Here is a 24029-nt window from a genome sequence, read left to right as displayed (position 1 = left end):
ATCAGATAAAGATGACCTGTTGCATCCTATAAATACCGTATGTGTTTTTCCCTCCTGGTGTAAATGCTGCTGTTCTCCTGAATCCGGAGCTGTTTCTGTTTTTTTCCTGCGCCTCTCCGTTCCTTAGATATAGCCCATTCTTCCCTGTGTATAAAACTAATCTTGTTAGCCAACTGGGCGTGATCCTCAAGTACACGCCCACAGAGAAGAGTTGAGGACCACACCTACTGGGCAACAAGACTACATTCATATCCAGGAAAGAACGGGCCATATCACAGGAACGGAGAGTCGCAGGAACTAAAGAAAAACAACGCCGGATTCAGGAAAACAGCAACATTTACATGAAGGAAAAAAATATATATATATTTATGGCAATTGACAGGTCCCCTTTAAGTTGCTTTTACAATTTAAATAGCTGCTATCCTAATAATAATTCGGCTTATAGCTATTTTTCTTACCACGTCAATTTCTCAGGGAAATTTCTTCCCTTAAAATAAAATGATAGGGGAGACTGAAATTCTTTGCGGAATTTGCCAGGAAAGAGTTTGGAGGCCCCCACACACCTTTAAAGGATCTGCCAATCCCGCAGACGGAACAACCTCTCTGTAATATGTATGGGAAATGTTCAGTAATTCATGTAGAGAGACCCTCATAACCCCCACCCCCACCTTTAGCCCTAAACTGAATAATAAAAGTGTAAAGGTTTCATTTTGCTTAACACTCAACATATACACGGAGTGCAAGCGGCTTCATGGTTGCGGTAAGAGGCTTGAACTGATACCCATGTTATTGCACAGGTGTAGCTTCGTCATTAAGAGAAATGTTGGAGCTGTCAGATCAACGACAGACCTTGAGCTGTCTACCGGAGAAGAATACCTTCGCTCCGTCTGAAGGTCCCAGGGATATTACATTGGACACGTTGATAATAATTAATACTGCCAACATGATATGTAAACTCACGCTGCCACCGCAGAATAAAGGGAGGAACTCATTATGGTAATGTTATACCATCCTTTTAATTCTAATGGACCATTACTTCTACTATTGATCATACACTCTATTACACCCTCTGTTCCCCGGACAGTATATCAAAATTAGTGTACTGAGGCATTGATTTACACGTGGAATATTATTATCATGCTGCAAATTAGCAAAAAAGGATCAATGAAGGTTGCTTATCAGGACTGGTTAGGACCCAAAGTTTACCCACCTGTAAGATGGTGGCCAAGCATGAGCATTGACTTCCTCACTAAAGTCTTCAGGAGTTATGGAGATAGCTGAGCTGGGTTTTAAATTTTTTTTTAAATGTTGTAGCCTCTCTTAAGTACTGCTTATAGGTGAGGAACCAGGTCCTAAGTGTCCCACCAGTCACCCAAACAAAGACCAGTGTTTGCTTGTGCATGCGCAGAGCGGTATACGACCCCAGACTTTCCATTGAGCCATACACTACTCAGCACGGCCTCATGCATAAGACGAGAGTTTCTATGCGTTGACTTAAATAAATAGTGGAGGCTTCAGAACAATGACCACCTCCGACTGACAGCACTCGGGAGAGGTTACAACATATCAAATATTATTTATAAGTTTAGCTACTCTTTAAATGTTAAAAATGACCCCAATTCTTAAGAGAGCTAAGTGACTCAGTGGTAGGCAGAATAGAGGGAAAATCAGAAGAAGTTTGGTAGTGGAGGCCATGGGACCTTCAAGCCCCTTTTGCCCTGTTTATAATCTGACCCTATTGATTCTAGACGGTATTATTAAAGGCAAGCAGTGTTGTCCTAAAGGACATCAATCTGTTATTTTGGGTTGACAACCAACCTTTGGGAGGTTTTTAGGAGTGTGCCTTTCAGAGAGATGCAGCTTTATTTTAGGGGTGTAGCTATAGGGGGTGCACAGACCGCCAAGGCCCTGGTCCTTCTGTCTTCCAGTGGGGACCTGTGGTGGTAAAATAGTAGAAGAAGATATATTCACCACTGGACTCCTCTTCCCTCTACAGCGCTGCCCCCTAAATCATGGAGTCATCACCCACCATCAGCCTCCTGACCACTGCGGCTGCTGATTGGCTGCAGGGTCAGGAGACTGCTGGTCGGTACCACCATTGCTTCTGGACTGTTGGAGCAGGGAGCGAACCCCTGACTGAGTATATCTTCTCATATTTGTTGACTATCGTGGTCACTGACTGGCAAATTTTAAAATTGAGTGGCGAAACCCTTTAAAGTAACCTAAAAGAAAAACTACTTGTCACTTCTTATTTAAGGATTTGCATGAGATTAGAAAAACTTGTTTGGTTTCTTCCAGAAATAGCGCCACTTTTGGACAATAGCATGTGTCTGGTATTGCAACTCACCCCTATATAAGTAATTAAGGTCTGTGCCACAATACCAGGCACAAACTGGGACCAATAGTGCCGCCACGTTTTTCTAAAGTCATTCAAACAAAAATCAAGATACTGCCGTTATTAACTTATGTAATGAGATTCCCTGTTATCTATGGTTAATTCTATCAACTGTAAATTGTGAAATTTAACATATATATTTGGAGCGGCCCCCAAGCGCAGGGCAGCGGGGTACTCGGTACCAGGTCTCTCTCTCTCTCGGTTCTGGGGATGTCACGGTGGCCTGACCCGGTCCGTGGCCCTGCTAATGGGCGTCCAATTAAAGATGTAGGTGACGGTGTAGGTTGCAGTAATTAACGGGGACACAGGGTTGCAGTCTCTTTACCTCTTTACTGAAGGCTTCGGCATCCGCAATCCAGAGCACTGCTAACAGGGCCGTCTGAGACCGGCCGGTCCGAAGGCACATCCAGAGTTCCCTTTGCAGGTGGAAATCAGTAGCCTACCTATTAGCGCCTGGGTGTTGTAGTACTTCCCTGCTGAGCACCACGGGATAGTCCTCACAACTGTCGTGTATGTTTCTGTTCTTTCTCTCCGTCCCCCGGATGATATGGATAGGACGCACCCGTATGACGGGGTAGGCCTGGAGTTATTTTATAGGAACCCTAGAGACGCCCCTCTCCCACAATTGCCTCCGTTGTCTTCATTAGGTGATTTAGGTGAGACAGCCAACCCAAAGTTAACTGTTCTGCCGTTGGTTCAAAGTAATGCGTAGAGTCTGTTACTTTCTCGGCGTTCCGGCCACTGGCTATGCGCCTCAGTAGGATGTTGCCGATCTCAGGGCACGACTCCTACTGGTTCTATCGCCTTTGTGCTGTGATCTCGCTTCTCACTTCTCCACAATATCCTTCGCTTCGTGTCCTTTCTTAAGATGCCGTCGCAATGAGGTGCAGGCACGGCTCCGTAATGATCTGTCCTTTGCTAGGCCTCTGTCAGGATCCCACCCCTGACAGGGACCCCCCTGAATCTTCCCAAGTAACGCTCTCCTCTCACTAGATGTTACCCGGGCAAAACCCAGTCAGCTTCTCTCACTTCCTATCCAACCCCCAGTTTTACCAGAGTGTGAGGAGTGGCCTAATACATAGAACCTTTTGCTCCCCCTGGTGGCCGGAGTGTGAAGTGTAATGTGTGACTGTGATACCTGGTCAGGTGAACTCCTTTAGTGCAATCAGACGTACCATCACTCCCCTTAGTGGCAGTGCGACATTACTGCAACGACCAGGACTCTGGGGCGCTGCATATTGTTCTTTCGAGTTTTTATGTGTGAGTATATACAGTCATGGTCGAAAATGTTGGCACCCTTGAAATTGTTCTAGAAGATGAAGTATTTCTCCCATAAAATTATTGCAATTATAAGTGTTTTGTTATACACATGTTTATTTCCTTTGTGTGTTTTGGAAAAAAAAAAGTTGAAAAAAAAGCAAATTGAACATAATTTCACATAAAACCCCCAAAATGGGCCAGACAAAATTGTTTCCACCCTCAACTTGATGGTTAACCACCAATTTTAATAAACAGCTGCAATCAATCACTTCCTATAACCATCTACAAGCTTCTTACACCTCTCAACTGGAATTTTGGAGCACTCTTCTTTTGCAAACTGCTCCAGGTCTCTCATATGTGAAGGTGCCTTCTGCTAACAGCAATTTTTAGATCTCTCCACAGGTGTTTACTGGGATTTAGACCCGAGTCTCATTGCTGGCCATTTCAGAACTCTCCAGTGGTTTGTTTCCATCCATTTCTGAGTGCTTCTTGAAGTCTGTTTAGGGTCATTGTCCTGCTGGAAGACCCATGACTTAGGACGTAAACCCAGGTTTCTGACACTGAGCACTACATTGTGACCCAGAATCCATTGGTAATCTTTAGATTTCATGATACCTTCCTCACAGTCAAGATATCCAGTGCTAGAGGCAGCAAAACAACCCCAAAACATCTTTGAACCTCCACCATATTTAACTTTAGGTACTGTGTTCTTTTCTTTGTAGGCCTCATTCCGTTTTCGGTAAACAGTAGAATGATGTGCTTTACCGAAAAACTCTACCTTAGTCTCATCTGTCCACAAGACACTTTCCCAGAAGGATTTTGGCTTACTCATGTACATTTTGGCAAACTGCATTCTAGCTTGTTTGTTTCTGTGTCAGCAGTGGGGTCTTCCTGGGTTTCCTACCATAGCATTTCATTTAATTCAAATGTGGATGGATAGTTCGCGCTGATATGCACACACCATGAGCCTGCAGGACAGCATGAATTTTTTGGAACTTGGTTGGGGCTGCTTATCTACCATCCTGACTATCCTGTGTTGCAATCTTTCAGCAATTTTTCTTTGCCGTCCATGTCTATGGAGATTAGCTGCAGTGCTATGCGTTGTAAACTTCTTGATTATGTTCCACAGCATGGACAAAGGAACCTCAAGATCTCTGGAGATGGACTTGTAACCTTGAGATTGTTGATATTGTTAGTGTGACATACACACAGAAACACAATACAAAGATTGAGTGAACTTCTCCCCTTTTTATCTGGTTTCACGTGTGATTGTCATATTGCCCACACCTGTTACTTGCCACAGGTGAGTTTGAACAAAGTTGTTTACCACAATTTTGGAAAGGAGGCAACAATTTCGTCCGGCCCATTTTTAGGGTTTTGCGTGAAATTATGTCCAATTTGCTTTTTTTTTCTCTGTTTTTTGTGTTGTTCCAATACACACAAAGGCAATAAACATGTGTATAGCAAAACATGTTTCATTGCAACATTTTTCTGGGATAAATACTTTTTGAGCAAATTCAACGGACCCAGCACTTTTAGTCATGACTATGTATATATATTATAAATGTATATATATACATATGAATCTATATAAAATACATTACATCAAATAAACATAAAACAAAATGGAAAGTACAACACATGTCAAGTAATTTGCACAAAAATACACAAGAGTATCAAGACGCTTTGATTGAGGATTTTCCTATTGAATTTGACACGATCGGATCCTTCATTGCCAGTAATCTGGTCTTGTCATGGAGCCAATTTGGTTGCGTATTATGCAAACGAGCTCACACGAGCAGCGGCCCGTTATCACATCTATTCATTGTCAGCTCCTTAATAGAAAGACATGATGGCGAGGCGGAAATGCAAAACGGCCACAGCAGGTTACCGTCATTTAGCACCATTCCCAGTGACCTTATTCGTGTGTAATACAAGTGACAATCTGCCCACCGGGTTCCTGTGCCGTGGTTGGCCACTCTTCCTCAATTTGCAAAACCATTATCCATTTTCTGAAAGCAGAAAAAAAAATTAATAAATAACCACCAGGTGACAGCCACATTTATGGGTATTGGGGGGATGGTTTGCATTAACTCGTTGCAGGTCTCTATTTGTAGGATCTGACATTTCTGTGCATTCCAAGAGCATTGGTATTAGTGGATGCCACGTAATGCTTCATATTGCCTGTGGAGGCGCTGCAGGAGAATTGGATGGTTCATCCTTCATCGCTGATCAGTGGGATCTTTGCTTTATTTTCAGGAGATACTTACAACAAAAAGGTGTACGATGAAATATACTGTACATAGCAAACCATGTCAAGAAAATGTATAAATCAAGTTTTTCTGCTAAAGTTATTTTTTTAAAAAGGTTTTTATGATTTTTTTTATTGAACAAAAAAAATCTGGCAATTTTCACATTGGCTAAAAGACCTAATACTAGTCTCTTTCTTCCTCTTCTTTTCATCAGCCACTTGGACATTAGCAGCAGCAGACAAGTCTTTCTTCATTTCTTAGCCTCTGGAGAAGGTGGAGGTTCATAGGACGGCAGCATTTCTATGGTTTGTTTGGGGGTCCAGGTTCCAAAAATAAAGTTAAAAAAAATAAATTATGTAACCCCCCTTTTTTCCATTAAAAATAATTAAGAAATGAAAACTTTTTTTACATAATTGGTGTTGTTGTATCTGAAAAAGGCCAATACATCAAACTATAATAATATTTTAACAATATATTAAACATCAAAAGTAAAAGAAAACTGGAATCCTCAGAATTGCTATTTTTTGGTCACCGTACCTGTTTAAAATAATACATAAATATAAAGTGATCAAAATGTCACATGTAGCCCAAAACGGTATAAAGTACAGCTCAGGGCACACAAAATAAAAAAATGATCCATGGACGGAAAAAGAAAGAAGTTACTGGTCTCGGAATGGTGAAGATGAGTATTTTCTTCTTTCTAAAAGGTTTAGAATTTTTTAACCCCGAAAATATATATATAAAAAACCTATTAATTTTGCCATCGCTGTGATCGTAGTGACCTGGAGAATCGCACTGCCAGGTCATTTTTACTGCACAATGAACGGCGTAAAAATAAAATCCCCTAAGCAATGGCGGAATTATATTTTTTACCATTTTACCCCACTTGGAATTTTTTTTCCTGTTTTTCAGTAGATTATATGGCAGAAGAAATGGTTTCGTTCCAAACTCCAGTTCATCCCACAAAATAACAAATCCTCATACAGCTGTGTGGATAGAGAGGTACAAAAAGTTATGGTTCTTGAAAGAGCAAAAATGAAAAAAAGTCCAAATTTTCATAGAGTTAATATATAGGTTTTTCTAAACTAGATTACATAGAAAGTAGGGACAGTCCTTTGTAAACATATATGTACTTGTTGGATTACTTTCCATCAATACACGAGCTTTGTTCTTGGCATGGGTTTCTTCGGTGGGGCTGGCAATATCGTATAACTGAGAATCAAGGTCTCAGATGAGTAATAGTCCTGCTGGAGAGAGGTGTCGAATACGCCGTGTTCACAATATACACACATTAAAATAGCGCCATATGTCTAATTATCGTCATGTTGTGGGATTTCCATAGCCGCTGTTTGGTTTTTCTTAATTTTCAGCTTAGACCAACTCTAGATTTTTTCTTTAATGTATTTTATTGACAAAACATCACTATTATTACTCACCTCTCCTGGATCCAGCGCCACCCGTTCCCCACACTGGCAGGTCCCCTATGTGCTTCTCTGATGTCACTCTCCGGAGCCATAACTGAGTATTCAATAAACTGGGAATCCACACTCTGTTGCTGACTCAGCTCTGCTACACCAGTTGGTTACCGCTGAGTCAATTATGCAATATCCCTGTGCCAGCTCTGCTACATTGAGCCCATTTATTGACTCAGCTCTGCTACCCCAGTTCCTCATTACAAAGTCAACTGTTCTGCATCACTGTGCCAGCACTGCCATATTGAAATCTGTTGCTGCCTCAGCTCTGCTATACTGGTTCCTCGTTGCAGATTCAACTCTGTTGCATCACTGTGCTAGCTCTGCTGTATTGAACTTTATTGCTGATTTAGCCCTACTACACCAGTTCCCTATCACAGAGTCAATTTTGCTGTATCGCTGTACTAGCTCTGCCATACTAAACTATGTTGCTGGTTCAGTTATGCTATTCTGCCTGATCTGCCAAATTGAACTATGTTGATAACTTAGCTCTGCTACACTGGTTCCTCATCGCAGAGTCAACACTGCTATATCACTATCCCAGCTCTGTCACATCATATTAAACTCTGTTGCTGACTCAACTGTGCTACTCTCTGCCAGCGCTGCCACATTGAACTATATTGCTAACTTAGCTTTGCTTCACCATTTCCTCATTGCAGAATCAACTTTGCAACTCTGCCATATTGAACTATGTTGCTTACTCAACTTTGCTAAATTTGTTCCTTATGGCCGAGTCATCTCTGCTACATCCCTGTGCCTACTCTGCTACATTGAGCTCAATTGTTTACTCAGCTATGTGCTACACTCTGCCAGCTCTGCCATATTGAACTATATGGCTAACTTAGCTCTGCTACACTATTACCTCATTGTAGAATCTACTCTGCTGCATTGCTGACAGTTCTGCCATATTCAACTAGGTTGCTGACTCAATTTTGCTAAATTCGTTCCTCATGGCAGAGTCAACTCTTCTACATCCCTGTACCAGATCTTCTACATTGTACTCAACTGTTTCCTCGGGTCTGCTATTTCAGTTCTTCATTGCTGAGTCCACTCTGCTTCAGCACCGTACAATAAGTCACAAGATAAAAGACAAATACAATTATTAGTAGTAATTGGTGGTGTAATTTGAAAATCGATTACACTGGTCAACAGCATTTTTGGTGCCAAAGATATTTCATCGAATTTAGGGTATTTTTGGGGTGCTGATTCTGAATATGTCATCAGTTTTGCCAGATTGGCTCAAGTTTTTGAGATTTTTGGTATCTTATTTATAGCACTTGTTGGTAAATGCGACGCATCATCTCATTAATTTCTTTGGATTAGTACTTGAACTGAGCAGTTCTCAATATAGTTTTGTGTTAATTAGTGTTCTAAAAGTTTGTTCATAGCTTGATTTTTGCACTAACTTTATGTTGTTGTCTGTTTTCCAGTGAAAAGCATGAACTCATCAAGAAGAAGTTGTCTTAACGATCCAGACTCATTCTGTTACATTTGTGGTGAATACACACTGCCAAAACATAGAAGAAACATAACAGACTTCGTAAAAAAAAGTGTATTTTGCCTATTTTGGGGTTATGCTTGGGGACCAAGACAAGTTTTGGGCACCACACATAGTGTGCAAAGCATGTATCGAATTATTACGAAAATGGAGCAAAGGACAAAGAAAAAGCTTCAAATTTGGTGTTCCAATGGTGTGGAGAGAGCCAAAAAATCATCATGATGACTGTTATTTATGGTAAACACAGGTACAGGCACATCTTCACAATGAGGGACAGGCCTTCTTGCAGATTCCATGTTACTCCCATTTTCGTTTCTTATGCTTATTGAATCCTTGCACTTGCACTGCACAGAAATAACAGTCATCATGATGATTTTTTGGCTCTCTCCACACCATTGGAACACCAAATTTGAAGCTTTTTCTTTGTCCTTTGCTCCATTTTCGTAATAATTCGATACATGCTTTGCACACTATGTGTGGTGCCCAAAACTTGTCTTGGTCCCCAAGCATAACCCCAAAATAGGCAAAATACACTTTTTTTACGAAGTCTGTTATGTTTCTTCTATGTTTTGGCAGTGTGTATTCACCACAAATGTAACAGAATGAGTCTGGATCGTTAAGACAACTTCTTCTTGATGAGTTCATGCTTTTCACTGGAAAACAGACAACAACATAAAGTTAGTGCAAAAATCAAGCTATGAACAAACTTTTAGAACACTAATTAACACAAAACTATATTGCGAACTGCTCAGTTCAAGTACTAATCCAAAGAAATTAATGAGATGATGCGTCGCATTTACCAACAAGTGCTATAAATAAGATACCAAAAATCTCAAAAACTTGAGCCAATCTGGCAAAACTGATAGCATATTCAGAATCAGCACCCCAAAAATACCCCAAATTCATTAAAATATTTTGGACACCAGAAAATTTTTTTTTTTTTGTTGACCTGTGTTATCTAACTGTATAGCAGTTTTATATGAGCTCTGTAAGGAAGTATATAGACACTATATGGTTTTATTATTTACATTGTGTACAGCAGCATTGTCTTGGCACTATATGGCTGTGCTTTCTGTACTAAGATTATAACTAAAATTCCCTAAACTTAACAAGAACTTGGCACTACTTTTCTTGCAGCCCTGGACTCCACTTTGTTTAAAACCCACCATGAAACAGGGAAGAGCAATCCAAAGAAGAGAAGCAGCACGGGAGAAGTATTGAACACGGGAGTGGGGGGGCAGTTGCCACTGATAAAGACAGTGGAGAAGCTCATAAGGAAAGATATGGACGATCTATACATGCTGCATTACTGAGAGGCTTGAATTTTGGGGTAAAAATTTAGTCTGAGTTTTACGGAGATGGGAACAAGTGAAGCATCAGGACGAAAGATGATATCGGCGGAAGGGATAGTAAGAAACTTTGGTCTGGAGGCTGCGATCACTATCGATTTCTGGGGATTTACAATGGAGTATGAGGAATAAAATATAAAAGAACATTTCTGACTAAATTAACATTTTTTGTCTTTTACCCCAATAGTCCAGTCCCCATAGTCTACTACACTGGGGTACAATTACCGACATGGCAGCTCATATGTGCACACCCTGGGAGCTAAAGATGCTGTCGGCTCCATATAGTGTTTTACCTTTCCTATTAGTGGAGATGCTATAATTGGAGAGTTTAATTAGTCGCTTTAAAATAAAATAAAAATACATAGCTTTTTTTTTTACTATTGACTGACTAATTGGAATTTCATTGTAATGATTGTTTATATGTACAGTATATATATATATATACTGTATATATATATATATATATATATATATATATATATATATATATATAGTCTATTTTCAAAACTTAAAACTCTCTTAAAACTTTGATTGCAGCACCAGCTTCCTCTCAGTCAGCTGATCAATGATGGTGATTATGCACATCTTGCCTACAGCACTTTCGGAGGAAAAAAAAAAGGAATAACAACTTATTTTTCAAAAAAACAAAGCAAAGCAAACAAACCAAAAAAAAACAACAGCCTCTTTTTATGACATGAGCAGACTTTATCTTGCCATTCTAGGAGCTTTCTCTAATCGCGACAAAGGGGCATGAAATTACAGGCAATGGCGTATTTTTATTTTGAGTGAGATGCGATGCAGGAAAAGTGATATTGCTGGAATGCTAAAAATTAAAAATAATGCTAAAAAAAAATAAAAATAAACTGTGGTTGATACATTAGTGTAGTAGTGGCCCATGATTGTATTGCCTGCTTATGTGACAGCCATTACTCCGAGATCTGAGGAGGAGGGTGGGAGGGGAGCAGTAAGAAATCCAAAAAGTAAGTATATTGGGAAATTTAGTATTTTAGAATGTTGAGGAATTCTATTTTCTTTTTTTAGTCTTGGATTTTTTAAATTGTAGATGATGTACTGTATATATGCACTGTGTGCAGAATTATTAGGCAAGTTGTATTTTGATCACATGATACTTTTTATACATGTTGTCCTACTCCAAGCTGTTCAGGCTTGAGAGCCAACTACCAATTAAGTAAATCAGGTGATGTGCATCTCTGTAATGAGGAGGGGTGTTGTCTAATGATATCAAAACCTGATATAAGGTGTGCTTAATTATTAGCCAACTTCCTTTCCTTTGGCAAAATGGGTCAGAAGAGAGATTTGACGGGCTCTGAAAAGTCCAAAATTGTGAGATGTCTTGCAGAGGGATGCAGCAGTCTTGAAATTGCCAAACTTTTGAAGCGTGATCACCGAACAATCAAGTGTTTCATGGCAAATAGCCAACAGGGTCGCAAGAAGCGTGTTGGGCAAAAAAGGCACAAAATAACTGCCCATGAATTGAGGAAAATCAAGAGAGAAGCTGCCAAGATGCCATTTGCCACCAGGTTTGCCATATTTCAGAGCTGCAACGTTACTGGAGTAACAAAAAGCACAAGGTGTGCGATACTCAGGGACATGGTCAAGGTAAGGGAGGCTGAAAAACTACCACCTTTGAACAAGAAACATTAGATAAAACGTCAAGACTGGGCCAAGAAATATCTTAAGACTGACTTTTCAAAGGTTTCATGGACTAATGAAATGAGAGTGACTCTTGATGGGCCAGATGGATGGGCCAGAGGCTGGATCAGTAAAGGGCAGAGAGCTCCACTCTGACTCAGACGCCAGCAAGGTGGAGGTGGGGGACTGCTATGGGCTGGTATCCTCAAAGATGAACTTGTGGGACCTTTTCGGGTTGAGGATGAAGTGAAGCTCAACTCCCAGACCTACTGCCAGTTTCTGGAAGACAACTTCTTCAAGCAGTGGTACAGGAAGAAGTCGGTATCGTTCAAGAAAAACATGATTTTCATGCAGGACAATGCTCCAGTGCAGCGCCCCAGAGTCCTGGTCGTTGCAGTAATGTAATTCTTCCACCAGGGGGAGTGATGTTACGTCTGAAGGCAATAAAGGAGATCTCTTTACCAGGTATCACAAACGACACAACACACTTCACACTCCAGCCCACCAGGGGGAGCTACGCTCCTATTACTAGGGCACTCCTCACAATTAGGTAAAACTGGTGGTCTGGATAGGAAGTTAGGCAGAAGCAGACTGGGCTTCACCCAGGGAGCACCCTGTCAGGCAGCCAGAGGGGAAGGAGGAACATCAAAGAGCTGCAGACAGAGAGGTCCCTGGCAGGGGTGGGCTCCTGTCAGAGGCCTAGACAGAAGGCCACGGAGCTGCGCCTGCCCGACGTGCGGCAGCATCCTAAGGAAGGACACAAAAGAGAACTGTATTGTAGAGGGTGAGAAACAAAGTCGTAGCACAAGGAGAGGAGACCAGAAGGAGTTCTGCCCTGCAAAAGGCTGCCTCCTTTCTGAAGCGCAGAATCCGGTAGCTGGAACACCGAGGGAGTAATCATCTCCAAGCCTTGCTCCAGAGACCGGCAGGACAGTTAATTCCACTTTAGCTGCCTGACCCATACCCAGGAGGCACCGTGGCAACTTGTGGGGGCCGGGGCGTGATAGAGTCCCTGTAAAAAGCCTCAGGCCATCGGTAATATGGGTTTGTCCTATCCATTCCATCAGGGGGACAGAGAGAAAGAGAAATAACATCTAGAACACCAACATCAGTTGTGAGGACCTTACCGAGAAGCTCATCAGGGAGGTACTACAACACCCAGGCGCTAGAGGAAGGCTACTGATTTCCACCTGGATAAGGGGACTCTGGATTTGCCTTCAGACTGGCCGGACTCTGCCTACCCTGTGGTCAGTACCCTGGACTGTGGACACTGAAGCCTTCAGTAAAGGTAAAGAGACTGCAACCTTGTGTCCTCATTCTTCACTGCGCCTCACACCATCCACCATCTACACTCTGGGAAGCCCTGGGGATACACTTAACCTGTGGGAAGGTATACCATCTAGCTGCCATTACATCACCCCAGCGGACCCCTAAGCAGCGTCGGTCACCCTGACCGAATACCACAGGTGGCGTCACGAACATTATCCCTTTAAAGACCTTTCCCCCATTTACAACGGACACCCCTAGGGCCACGGACCAGGTCAGCCACCGTGACATCCCGACTGAGAACCGAAGGACCCGGTACCGAGTACCCCATAGCCCTACTGGGGGCGGTCCACCATCACATGCCTCCAATGACTCCACAACGTGGCTGGCCAGTAAAGGTCTCAAAGAAGAAAAAATAATGACATGGCCCCCTTGTTCACCTAATCTGAACCTCATAGAGAACCTGTGGTCTCTCATAAAATGTGAGATCAACAGGGAGGGAAAATGTACACATTTGCAATGTGCAATGTTGATCGTAATCAGATCAAGCAACTGACAGAATCTATGGATGGAAGGCTGTTGAGTGTCATCATAAAGAAAGGTGGCTATATTGGTCACTAATTTTTTGGGGGTTTGTTTTTGCATGTCAGAAATGTTTATTTCTAAATTTTGTGCAGTTATATTGGTTTACCTGGTAAAAATAAACAAGTGAGATGGGAATATATTTGGTTTTTATTAGGTTGCCTAATAATTCTGCACAGTAAGAGTTACCTGCACAAACATATATCCTCCTAAGATTTAAAAAAAAAAAAAAACACTCCAACTTCCAAAAATATTAAGCTTTGATATTTGAGTCTTTTGGGTTGATTGAGAACATACCGTATATACTCGAGTATAAGCCGACCCGAGTATAAGCCGACCCCCCTAATTTTGCCACAAAAAACTGGGAAAACTTATTGACTCGAGTATAAGCCTAGGGTGGAAAATGCAGCAGCTACCGGTGAATTTCAAAATTAAAAATAGATGCTCCATACTGTTCATTATGGCCCCATAGATGCTCCACATAAAGCTGTGCCACATACTGTATAATGCTCTGCACTGTTCATTATGGCCCCATAGATGCTCCACATAAAGCTGTGCCATATATAATGCTCTGCACCGTTCAGTATAGCCCCATAGATGCTCCACATAAAGCTGCCCCATATATAATGCTCTGCACCGTTCATTATGGCCCCATAGATGCTCCATAGAAAGCTGTGCCATATACAATGCTCTGCACCTTTGATTATGGCCCCATAGATGCTCCATAGAAAGCTGTGCCATATAAAATGCTCTGCACCTTTGATTATGGCCCCATAGAAAGCTGTGCCATATACAATGCTCTGCACCTTTGATTATGGCCCCATAGATGCTCCATAGATAGCTGTGCCATATACAATGCTGTGCACCTTTGATTATGGCCCCATAGATAGCTGTGCCATATATAATGCCCTGCACCTTTGATTATGGCCCCATAGATAGCTGTGCCATATATAATGCCCTGCACCTTTGATTATGGCCCCATAGATAGCTGTGCCATATATAATGCTCTGCACCTTTGATTATGGCCCCATAGATAGCTGTGCCATATATAATGCCCTGCACCTTTGATTATGGCCCCATAGATGCTCCACATAAAGCTGTGCCATATATATAATGCTCTGCACCGTTGCCCCATAGATACTCCACATAAATCTGTGCAATATACAATGCTGCTGCTGCTGCTGCAATAAAAAAAAAAAAACACATACTCACCTCTCTTGCTTGCAGCTCCTCAGCGTCCCGTCCCGGCGTCTCTCCGCACTGACTGTTCAGGCAGAGGGCGGCGCGCACACTAGTACGTCATCGCACCCTCTGACCTGAACAGTCAGAACAAGAGGACGCGAAGACAGAGCGGCGCTCGGCGTGTGGAACGTGGACAGGTAAATATGACATACTTACCTGCTCCCGGCGTCCCTGGCTCCTTCTCCCGGACAGCTGGTCTCCGGGTGCCGCAGCCTCTTCCTCTGTCAGCGGTCACCGTTACCGCTGATTAGAGGAATTAATTTGCGGCTCCACCCCTATGGGAGTGGAGTCCATATTCATTTCTCTAATGAGCGATACCATGTGACCGCTGAACAGGGGACCCCACCCCACCGCCGACCGTGACTCGAGTATAAGCCGAGAGGGGCACTTTCAGCCCAAAAATTTGGGCTGAAAATCTCGGCTTATACTCGAGTACATACGGTAGTTGTTGATCAATAATAAAAATAATCCTCTAAAATACAACTTGCCTAATAATTCTGCACACAGTGTATATATACACTCTATATGCAAATATACAGTACAGACCAAAAGTTTGGACACACCTTCTCATTTCAAGATTTTTCTGTATTTTCATGACTATGAAAATTGTACATTCACACTGAAGGCATCAAAACTATGAATTAACACATGTGGAATTATATACTTAACAAAAAAGTGTGAAACAACTGAAAATATGTCATATATTCTAGGTTCTTCAAAGTAGCCACCTTTTGCTTTGATGACTGCTTTGCACACTCTTGGCGAGCTTCAAGAGGTAGTCACCGGGAATGGTCTTCCAACAATCTTGAAGGAGTTCCCTGAGATGCTTAGCACTTGTTGGCCCTTTTGCCTTTACTCTGCGGTGCAGCTCACCCCAAACCATCTCGATTGGGTTCAGGTCTGGTGACTGTGGAGGTCAGGTCATCTGGCGTAGCACCCCATCACTCTCCTTCTTGGTCAAATAGCCCTTACACAGCCTGGAGGTGTGTTTGGGGCAGCACGGTGGCGCAGTGGTTAGCACAGCAGCCTTACAGCGCTGGAGTCCTGGGTTCTAATCCCACTCAGGACAACATCTGCAAAGAGTTTGTATGTTCTCTCCATGTTTACGTGGGTTTCCTCCTGGTACTCCAGCTTCCTCCCACATTCCAAAGACATAGGGAATTTAGATTGTGAGCCCCATCAGTGACAGCGATGATAATGTGTGCAAAATTGTAAAGCGCTGCGGAATGTGTTAGCGCTATATAAAAATAAAGATAAAGATTGTCCTGTTGAAAAATAAATGATGGTCCAACTAAACGCAAACCGGATGAAATAGCATGCCGCTGCAAGATGCTGTGGTAGCCATGCTGGTTCAGTATGCCTTCAATTTTGAATAAATCCCCAACAGTGTCACTAGCAAAGCACCCCCACACCATCACACCTCCTCCTCCATGCATCACGGTGGGAACCAGGTCACCTTTGCTGCACAAAGTCTCCTCTTAGCAGTTGTTGTAGAGATGTGTCTGCTGCTAGAACTCTGTGTGGCATTGACCTGGTCTCTAATCTGAGCTGCTGTTAACCTGCGATTTCTGAGGCTGGTGACTTGGATAAACTTATCCTCAGAAGCAGAGGTGACTCTTGGTCTTCCTTTCCTGGGGCGGTCCTCATGTGAGCCAGTTTCTTTGTAGCGCTTGATGGTTTTTGCCACTGCACTTGGGGATACTTGCAAAGTTTTCCCAATTTTTCAGACTGACTGGCCTTCATTTCTTAAAGTAATGATGGCCACTCGTTTGTCTTTACTTAGCTGCTTTTTTCTTGCCATAATACAAATTCTAACAGTCTATTCAGTAGGACTATCAGCTGTGTATCCACCAGACTTCTGCACAACACAACTGATGGTCCCAACCCCATTTATAAGGCAAGAAATCCCACTTATTAAACCTGACAGGGCACACCTGTGAAGTGAAAACCATTTCCAGTGACTAGCTCTTGAAGCTCATCAAGAGAATGCCAACAGTGTGCAAAGCAGTCATCAAAGCAAAAGTTGGCTACTTTGAAGAACCTAGAATATATGACATATTTTCAGTTGTTTCACACTTTTTTGTTAAGTATATAATTCCACATGTGTTAATTCATAGTTTTGATGCCTTCAGCGTGAATGTACAATTTTCGTAGTCATGAAAATACAGAAAAATCTTGAAATGAGAAGGTGTGTCCAAACTTTTGGTCTGTACTGTATGTGTGTACATATATATAGTTAAATATATACATTTGTATATATATTTATAAATTAGTGAATATATATACATATATATAAAAATATATATATATGTGTATATATATATATATATATATATATATATATATATATATATATATATATATATATATATACATACACTCACCGGCCACTTTATTAGGTACACCTGTCCAACTTCTTGTTAACACTTAATTTCTAATCAGCCAATCACATGGCGGCAACTCAGTGCATTTAGGCATGTAGACATGGTCAAGACAATCTCCTGCAGTTCAAACCGAGCATCAGTATGGGGAAGAAAGGTGATTTGAGTGCCTTTGAACGTGGCATGGTTGTTGGTGCCAGAAGGGCTGGTCTGAGTATTTCAGAAACTGCTGATCTACTGGGATTTTCACGCACAACCATCTCTAGGGTTTACAGAGAATGGTCCGAAAAAGAAAAAAAATCCAGTGAGCGGCAGTTCTGTGGGCGGAAATGCCTTGTTGATGCCAGAGGTCAGAGGAGAATGGGCAGACTGGTTCGAGCTGATAGAAAGGCAACAGTGACTCAAATCGCCACCCGTTACAACCAAGGTAGGCCTAAGAGCATCTCTGAATGCACAGTGCGTCGAACTTTGAGGCAGATGGGCTACAGCAGCAGAAGACCACACCGGGTACCACTCCTTTCAGCTAAGAACAGGAAACTGAGGCTACAATTTGTACAAGCTCATCGAAATTGGACAGTAGAAGATTGGAAAAACGTTGCTTGGTCTGATGAGTCTCGATTTCTGCTGCGACATTCGGATGGTAGGGTCAGAATTTGGCGTAAACAACATGAAAGCATGGATCCATCCTGCCTTGTATGGAGCATCTTTGGGATGTGCAGCCGACAAATCTGCGGCAACTGTGTGATGCCATCATGTCAATATGGACCAAAATCTCTGAGGAATGCTTCCAGCACCTTGTTGAATCTATGCCACGAAGAATTGAGGCAGTTCTGAAGGCAAAAGGGTTACTAGCATGGTGTACCTAATAAAGTGGCCGGTGAGTGTATATATATATATATATATATATATATATATATATATATATATATATATATATATATTTGTAACCCTAATTTCCCTTCCTGTTATAAAATCCCCATTTTCCAGCGACCATAATGAACCCAGAGTATTTCTTGCTTTTACGTTGTCTTTATAAGCCTTCTTGTTTGTTTTTTTTAAAAAAACATCTCCTTGCATCTTTTGACCTTTTTTTTATCCCACAGGGGCACATTGATCGATGCCTCCTTTTTCTTCCTCCATACCGGCTGCTCTTGTAGGATTCTCGTATCATCTCTATAGATCAGGGAGAAAAAAAAAATAACCCTAAAAATAAATACGTAAAAAAATAAAAATTAAAAAATCTCTGCGTCGAGCTGAGATGTTTTGTAACATTCACATTCTTTTCCGTGTTATTTTATTAGTGTTTTTCACCGGCTTCTCGCAATCCGTTGTGGCGCAGCTCTTCGACTTGTTATTTTCATAATCATCCTCCTCCTTTCTCTCTCTCACATCTGAGCCTGCCAATGATTCCCGGAAAAAAAAACAGAAATAAAAAAAAATCTATGAAGCCTCTCAAGGGTAAAGGTCGTCCCTGTGGTAACAGCTCTGTGATTGGCCAATGCAGTGCAGGGGCTTTCTTTCTGTGGAAGTGCAGAGTGATTAATGAGCCATCCTGTGAGCACACAGGCTGCAGACTTTCTACAGCTTGAAAATCCGGTATTTCTACACTGCTGATGAACTTTTTTTCTTCACCACCTTCTTTTTTTTTAGTTCAGGCATAACTAGTCAAGTTTTTTTCAATTCAGAAAGATAAACCCTTTACATTTTTTTTATTATTATTATTTTAAATTTTATATTTTATTTTATTTTTATTTTCTAATTATTTTTAATTTAATTATTTTTTTAAAATAGTGGATGACTGTAAAGGTCTAGGATTGTTCTTATTCTGTGCGAAAAGTGATTATGCTATAAATAAAATAATTATGGCACAATGGCTCAGTGATGGACACTATTGTGTCAGGCTAAAAAGAAGGAGACCCTTGAAGAGGAGGTTGAACCGAGTCCAAAGTTTCATATATGTTTGCCTCATAGAAGTCGATTGCTCAGTTTGGCCCACCAACAGCTTTTTGTGGGTATTTAGACAGTAGGTCCTATTTGGCAGTCTAAAAATAATGGTTAAAATAAGTATCACCAGGTCAAAAGTGGCAAGTTTTTGTACTTACTTTATTCCCACTGCTCCCCTGAGTATATTCTTTTTTTTTTCTTTTAAATTCGCCATACGAAGAGGTATGAACATGCACTTTTTTATTTGGTGCTAGTATTTATACTCTTTACTAAGGTAATGGGTAGCTCACAGGATCCTCAGGGGCATGTCTTTAGTCTGCTCTGCATAATTACCCTATGAGAATCGCCCCTTTGGTAAAGTCCATAAAAATTAGCACTAACTAAAAATGTATTTCTGGAACCATATTGTTATGATTCCTGAAGTGGATCGCGGTGATGACCGTTCTCAGGAGAGCTGACCAGGTGGAAGCAACCACTATACAGGGACTGTTAGAGGCAAGCCTAGGAGGGAGATACACCGAGATAGCTTGTGCCAGAGGGGCAGCTCGAGCACAATGAGAAGAATCAGGGTGCTCACTGAGGACCAGACGGGCGGAGCAGCCACAGAGAAAACCCGGGACTCAGGACCCAGAAGGGTTCACACAGAAGGAACCAGAACCTGGACGGAGCAGAGCACGCACTGGAAGTGTACAGGGACAGAGCAGAGCACGCACTGGAAGTGTACAGGGACAGAGCAGAGCACGCACACACTGGAAACGTACAGGGACAGAGCAGAGCACGCACTGGAAGCGTACAGGGACAGAGCAGAGCACGCACGCACTGGAAGCGTACAGGGACAGAGCAGAGCACGCACACATTGGAGGTGTACAGAGACCTAATGTACAGAAACCTAAGTGGACCTGGAGGGAGCACGGAAAGACATAATAATCAGGCGCTTCCTCTAGCAGGAAGTGACCTGATGTACCCTGATGTATACGAGGAGCGCTGATGTTCTCCGTGGTACCCATGACCTCTCCTCAGGCCCATACCCCTTCCAATCAATCAAGAAGAAGGCTCTCCCCCTAACCTTTCTCCTGGTTAGTATATCTCTTACTTCAAAAACATTATCAGTGCTAACAGGTGGCGGAGAAGAACCAACTGAAGAATGACAGTGGTTAAGGGCCACAGGTTTAAGGAGAGACACATGGAAGGAGTTAAAGTTACAGAGCAAGGCAGGCAACGTGAACTTGTAGGCTACGTCATTGATTCGAGCCAGGATCTCAAAGGGGCCAATGTAGCGAGGACCCAATTTATAGGAGGGAATCTTAAGACGGATATACTTGGACAAAAGCCAGACCTTATCACCGGGTTGATAAGGAGGAGCATCCAAACGCCTTTTGTCAGCATGCTTTTTCATCCTAATGCAAGACCACTCAAGTGCATCCTTGGTCTCCTCCCAAATCTTAGAGAATTCCAAGGACAGGGAGTCAGCAGCCGGCACACCCGAACCAGGGGAAACCGGAAGAGGCAGGTTGGGATGTAGACCAGAGACGATGAAGAACAGGGTCTTGGTAGAAGACTCACCAGAGTGATTGTTATAGGCAAACTCGGCCCAAGAGAGGAGATCAACTCAATCGTCCTGGTGGGCATTAGAAAAATGTCAGAGAAAAGAGGTCAAGACCTGGTTAATCCGCTCCACCTGACCGTTGGATTGGGGATGATAGGCTGAAGACGAAATCTAAAGTCACGTTCAAAAGTTTACAGAGAGCTCTCCAAAACCAGGAGGTGAATTGGACTCCCCTATCTGACACGATGTGTTGCGGGAAACCATGGAATTTGAAGATGTGATGAATAAAACTTGTTGCCAAGGGAGCTGAGGGCAAACCAGGCAGCGGGACAAAGTGGGCCATCTTAGAAAACCGACCCACAACCTGTCACGGGAAGCCTAGGTGGGCAAGAGCTAATAACCCGGGCCCCTGCAATTTCCCTCAGACTAGGGAAATCCTGACTGACCCTTTACCTAGAGTTTACACTGATGGTGTGCATGTCTAGGCCTCCACCCTCACCCTGTCTCCTGTTTCAACCCTAGGCTGAAACCACAACCCACCACCCAGTGAAGAGATCCTACACCAATACCCACAGTAAGCACAGACAAGGATAATAGAAAATATACACCACGCCGCAGTCACTCAGGAATACACTATCAATGCACAGGGCAAAACAAATACAAATATAGGAAAAAGTAAATAAGACAGGGAAAATACACCACCAGATACGATACTCCAACTCCTAGCTCACCACTCCAGACCGAGATAACCAAGCACTAGACAGAAGCTATAATCGGCGACGCCCAATGTACAGAAGGACTATTTAAAGGCAGTGGCCGTGGCCCAGCTTCCAATCCGAGCACCAGCTAAATTAACCCCGGACCAGCTAGATAAAATCTAGCCGACGCCACTGAGCACATAGTGGACAAAAGCGGAATTACCGCTTTCTGTCGAACGCCCTGGTATGAACAGCGTCCGACATGACACAACCTCCAGGATAGTTGTGCAACCCATGGAGAGAGGAAGATCGAGGGCACAGGAAGTGGATGCAGGACCCCAGAGGGTAGTTGTCTCGGAATCTTCTTCCGGGTGCAGGAAGGACAGGAGTCTGAAAATACTTTGACATCCTGGCACAAGGACGGCCACCAGTAGTGGCGAGAGATAAAGAAGTACGTCTTCTTGGTTCCAGCATGACCGGCAATTTTAGAAGAGTGTCCCCAGCGCAGCACCCTCTCCCTGTCTTTCTCAGAGATGCATGTCTTACCCGGCGGTAAGGGAGCAACCCTCAGGGGAGCCACTGAGATGATTTTGTAGGGATCAATAATGTGGGATGGTTCCTCTTCAAAATCAGCTGACTGGAAGGACTGTGACAGCGCATTAGCCTTAACGTTCTTTTCGCCAGGTCGGAAGTGAAGCTCAAAAGCAAAACGGGCAAAAAACAGGGACCACCGAGCTTGCCGAGGGTTGAGTCTTTGGGCCGACTGAATATAAGCCAGATTCTTGTGATCGGTGAAAATTATGAAGAAGTGCCTTCCAGAAGATACCACCACTCCTCCAACGCTAACTTGATGGCCAGTAGTTCTCTGTCACTGATGGAATAGTTGTGTTCCAAAGTAGAAAATGCCTTGGAGAAGGATCCGCAAATGATCAAATGACCGGACGATGACCTCTGGGAGAGCACAGCCCCGGCCTCTGTGGAGGAGGCATCCACCTCGAGAATGAATGGTCTATTAGTGTCTGGACGATGAAGTACCGGCGCTTGTGCAAAGGCTTGCTTCAGAGTCTAAAAGCACTGGGATCAGCTCCCTTGCGGATAAGTGACGAGAGGTGCAACGAGGAGAAGTGGGGCATGAACTGCCTGTAATAGTTTGCAAAACCGAGGAATATTTGGATGGCCTTCACCCTGATGGGTCGCGGCCAGTTGAAGATGGCGGACACCTTCTCGGGATCCATCTTTAAACCGGAATCAGAGATGATGTACCCCAAAAAGGTATGAAGATACACTTTTCATACTTGGCATAGAGACGGTTCTCTCTCAAATGAAGTTACACTTGACGAACATTCCGTCTATCGGTAGGCAGATCAGGAGAAAAATGAGAATATCATCGAGGTACACCACAACGCAGGAATACAAGAGATCCCAGAAGACATAATTTATAAATTCCTGAAACACTGCAGGAGCATTGCAGAGACCGAAGGGCATGACCAAATATTCGTAGTGCCCATCCCGTGTGTTGAACGTGGGCTTCCACTCATCTCCAGCACGGATGTGGACCAAATTGTAGGCCCCACGGAGGTCAAGCTTAGTAAAAATTCTTGCTCCTCGCAGGCGATCAAAGGGCTCAGGGATAAGTGGCAGTGGGTACTTGTTCTTGATGGTAATTTCATTGAGCTCTCTGTAGTCAATGCAAGACGAAGTGAGCCGTCTTTCTTCTTGACAAAGAAGAATCCAGTGCCAGTGGGAGAAGAGGACTTTTGGATAAAGCCTTTGGCCAGATTATCCTTAATATACTCCAACATTGCTTGCGACTCAACTGGAGAGAGCGGATAGATTCTACCCCTGGGAGGCATAGAGCCAGGAATGAGTTTAATCGGGCAATCATATGGCCGATGCGGGGGAAGACTCTCCGCCTCCCTCTTGTAAAAGACATCCGCGAAGGACCAATAAGCGACTGGTAATCTGGCCAGAGCTAAGATGGACGAGAAATTTTGGCAGGGTGAACTGATAACAGGCATTGATCATGGCAGTGCTGACCCCAACGAAGAACGTTCTCGGAGCACTAGTCCAGGATTGGTTCATGCGCCCTCAGCCAAGGTAGCCCTAGAAGAATTGCATGGGACAAATTGGGCAAGATGTAGAACACAATTCTCTCCTGATGCAGAGCCCCCACCTGCAACTCCACCTCTTTCGTAACCTTTGTAACGGTCTCTTGTAAAGGCCTTCCATCCAACGATGAAATCACATTTGGCTCCTTCAGGATCCTAACTGGAATCTGGTGCTTCTTGACCTCCTCCAGACTAAAGAAGTTGCCTGCCGCGCCCGAATCCAAATACACCAACACCGAGTGGCACCCATTCACAGAAGTTATCTGGACAGACATAGTTAAAGCTAGAGAGGAGTCACACACACTCAGGGAGGCCTCTCCTACCTGACCTAGGTGGAGGAGTTTCCCGGCCAAACAGGGCAGGAACAGAGTAAATGCGAGGCA

This window comes from Ranitomeya variabilis, chromosome 2, assembly GCF_051348905.1.
Source record: "Ranitomeya variabilis isolate aRanVar5 chromosome 2, aRanVar5.hap1, whole genome shotgun sequence".
Lineage (NCBI taxonomy): Eukaryota > Metazoa > Chordata > Amphibia > Anura > Dendrobatidae > Ranitomeya > Ranitomeya variabilis.
Note: the sequence above shows the minus strand (reverse complement) of the source record.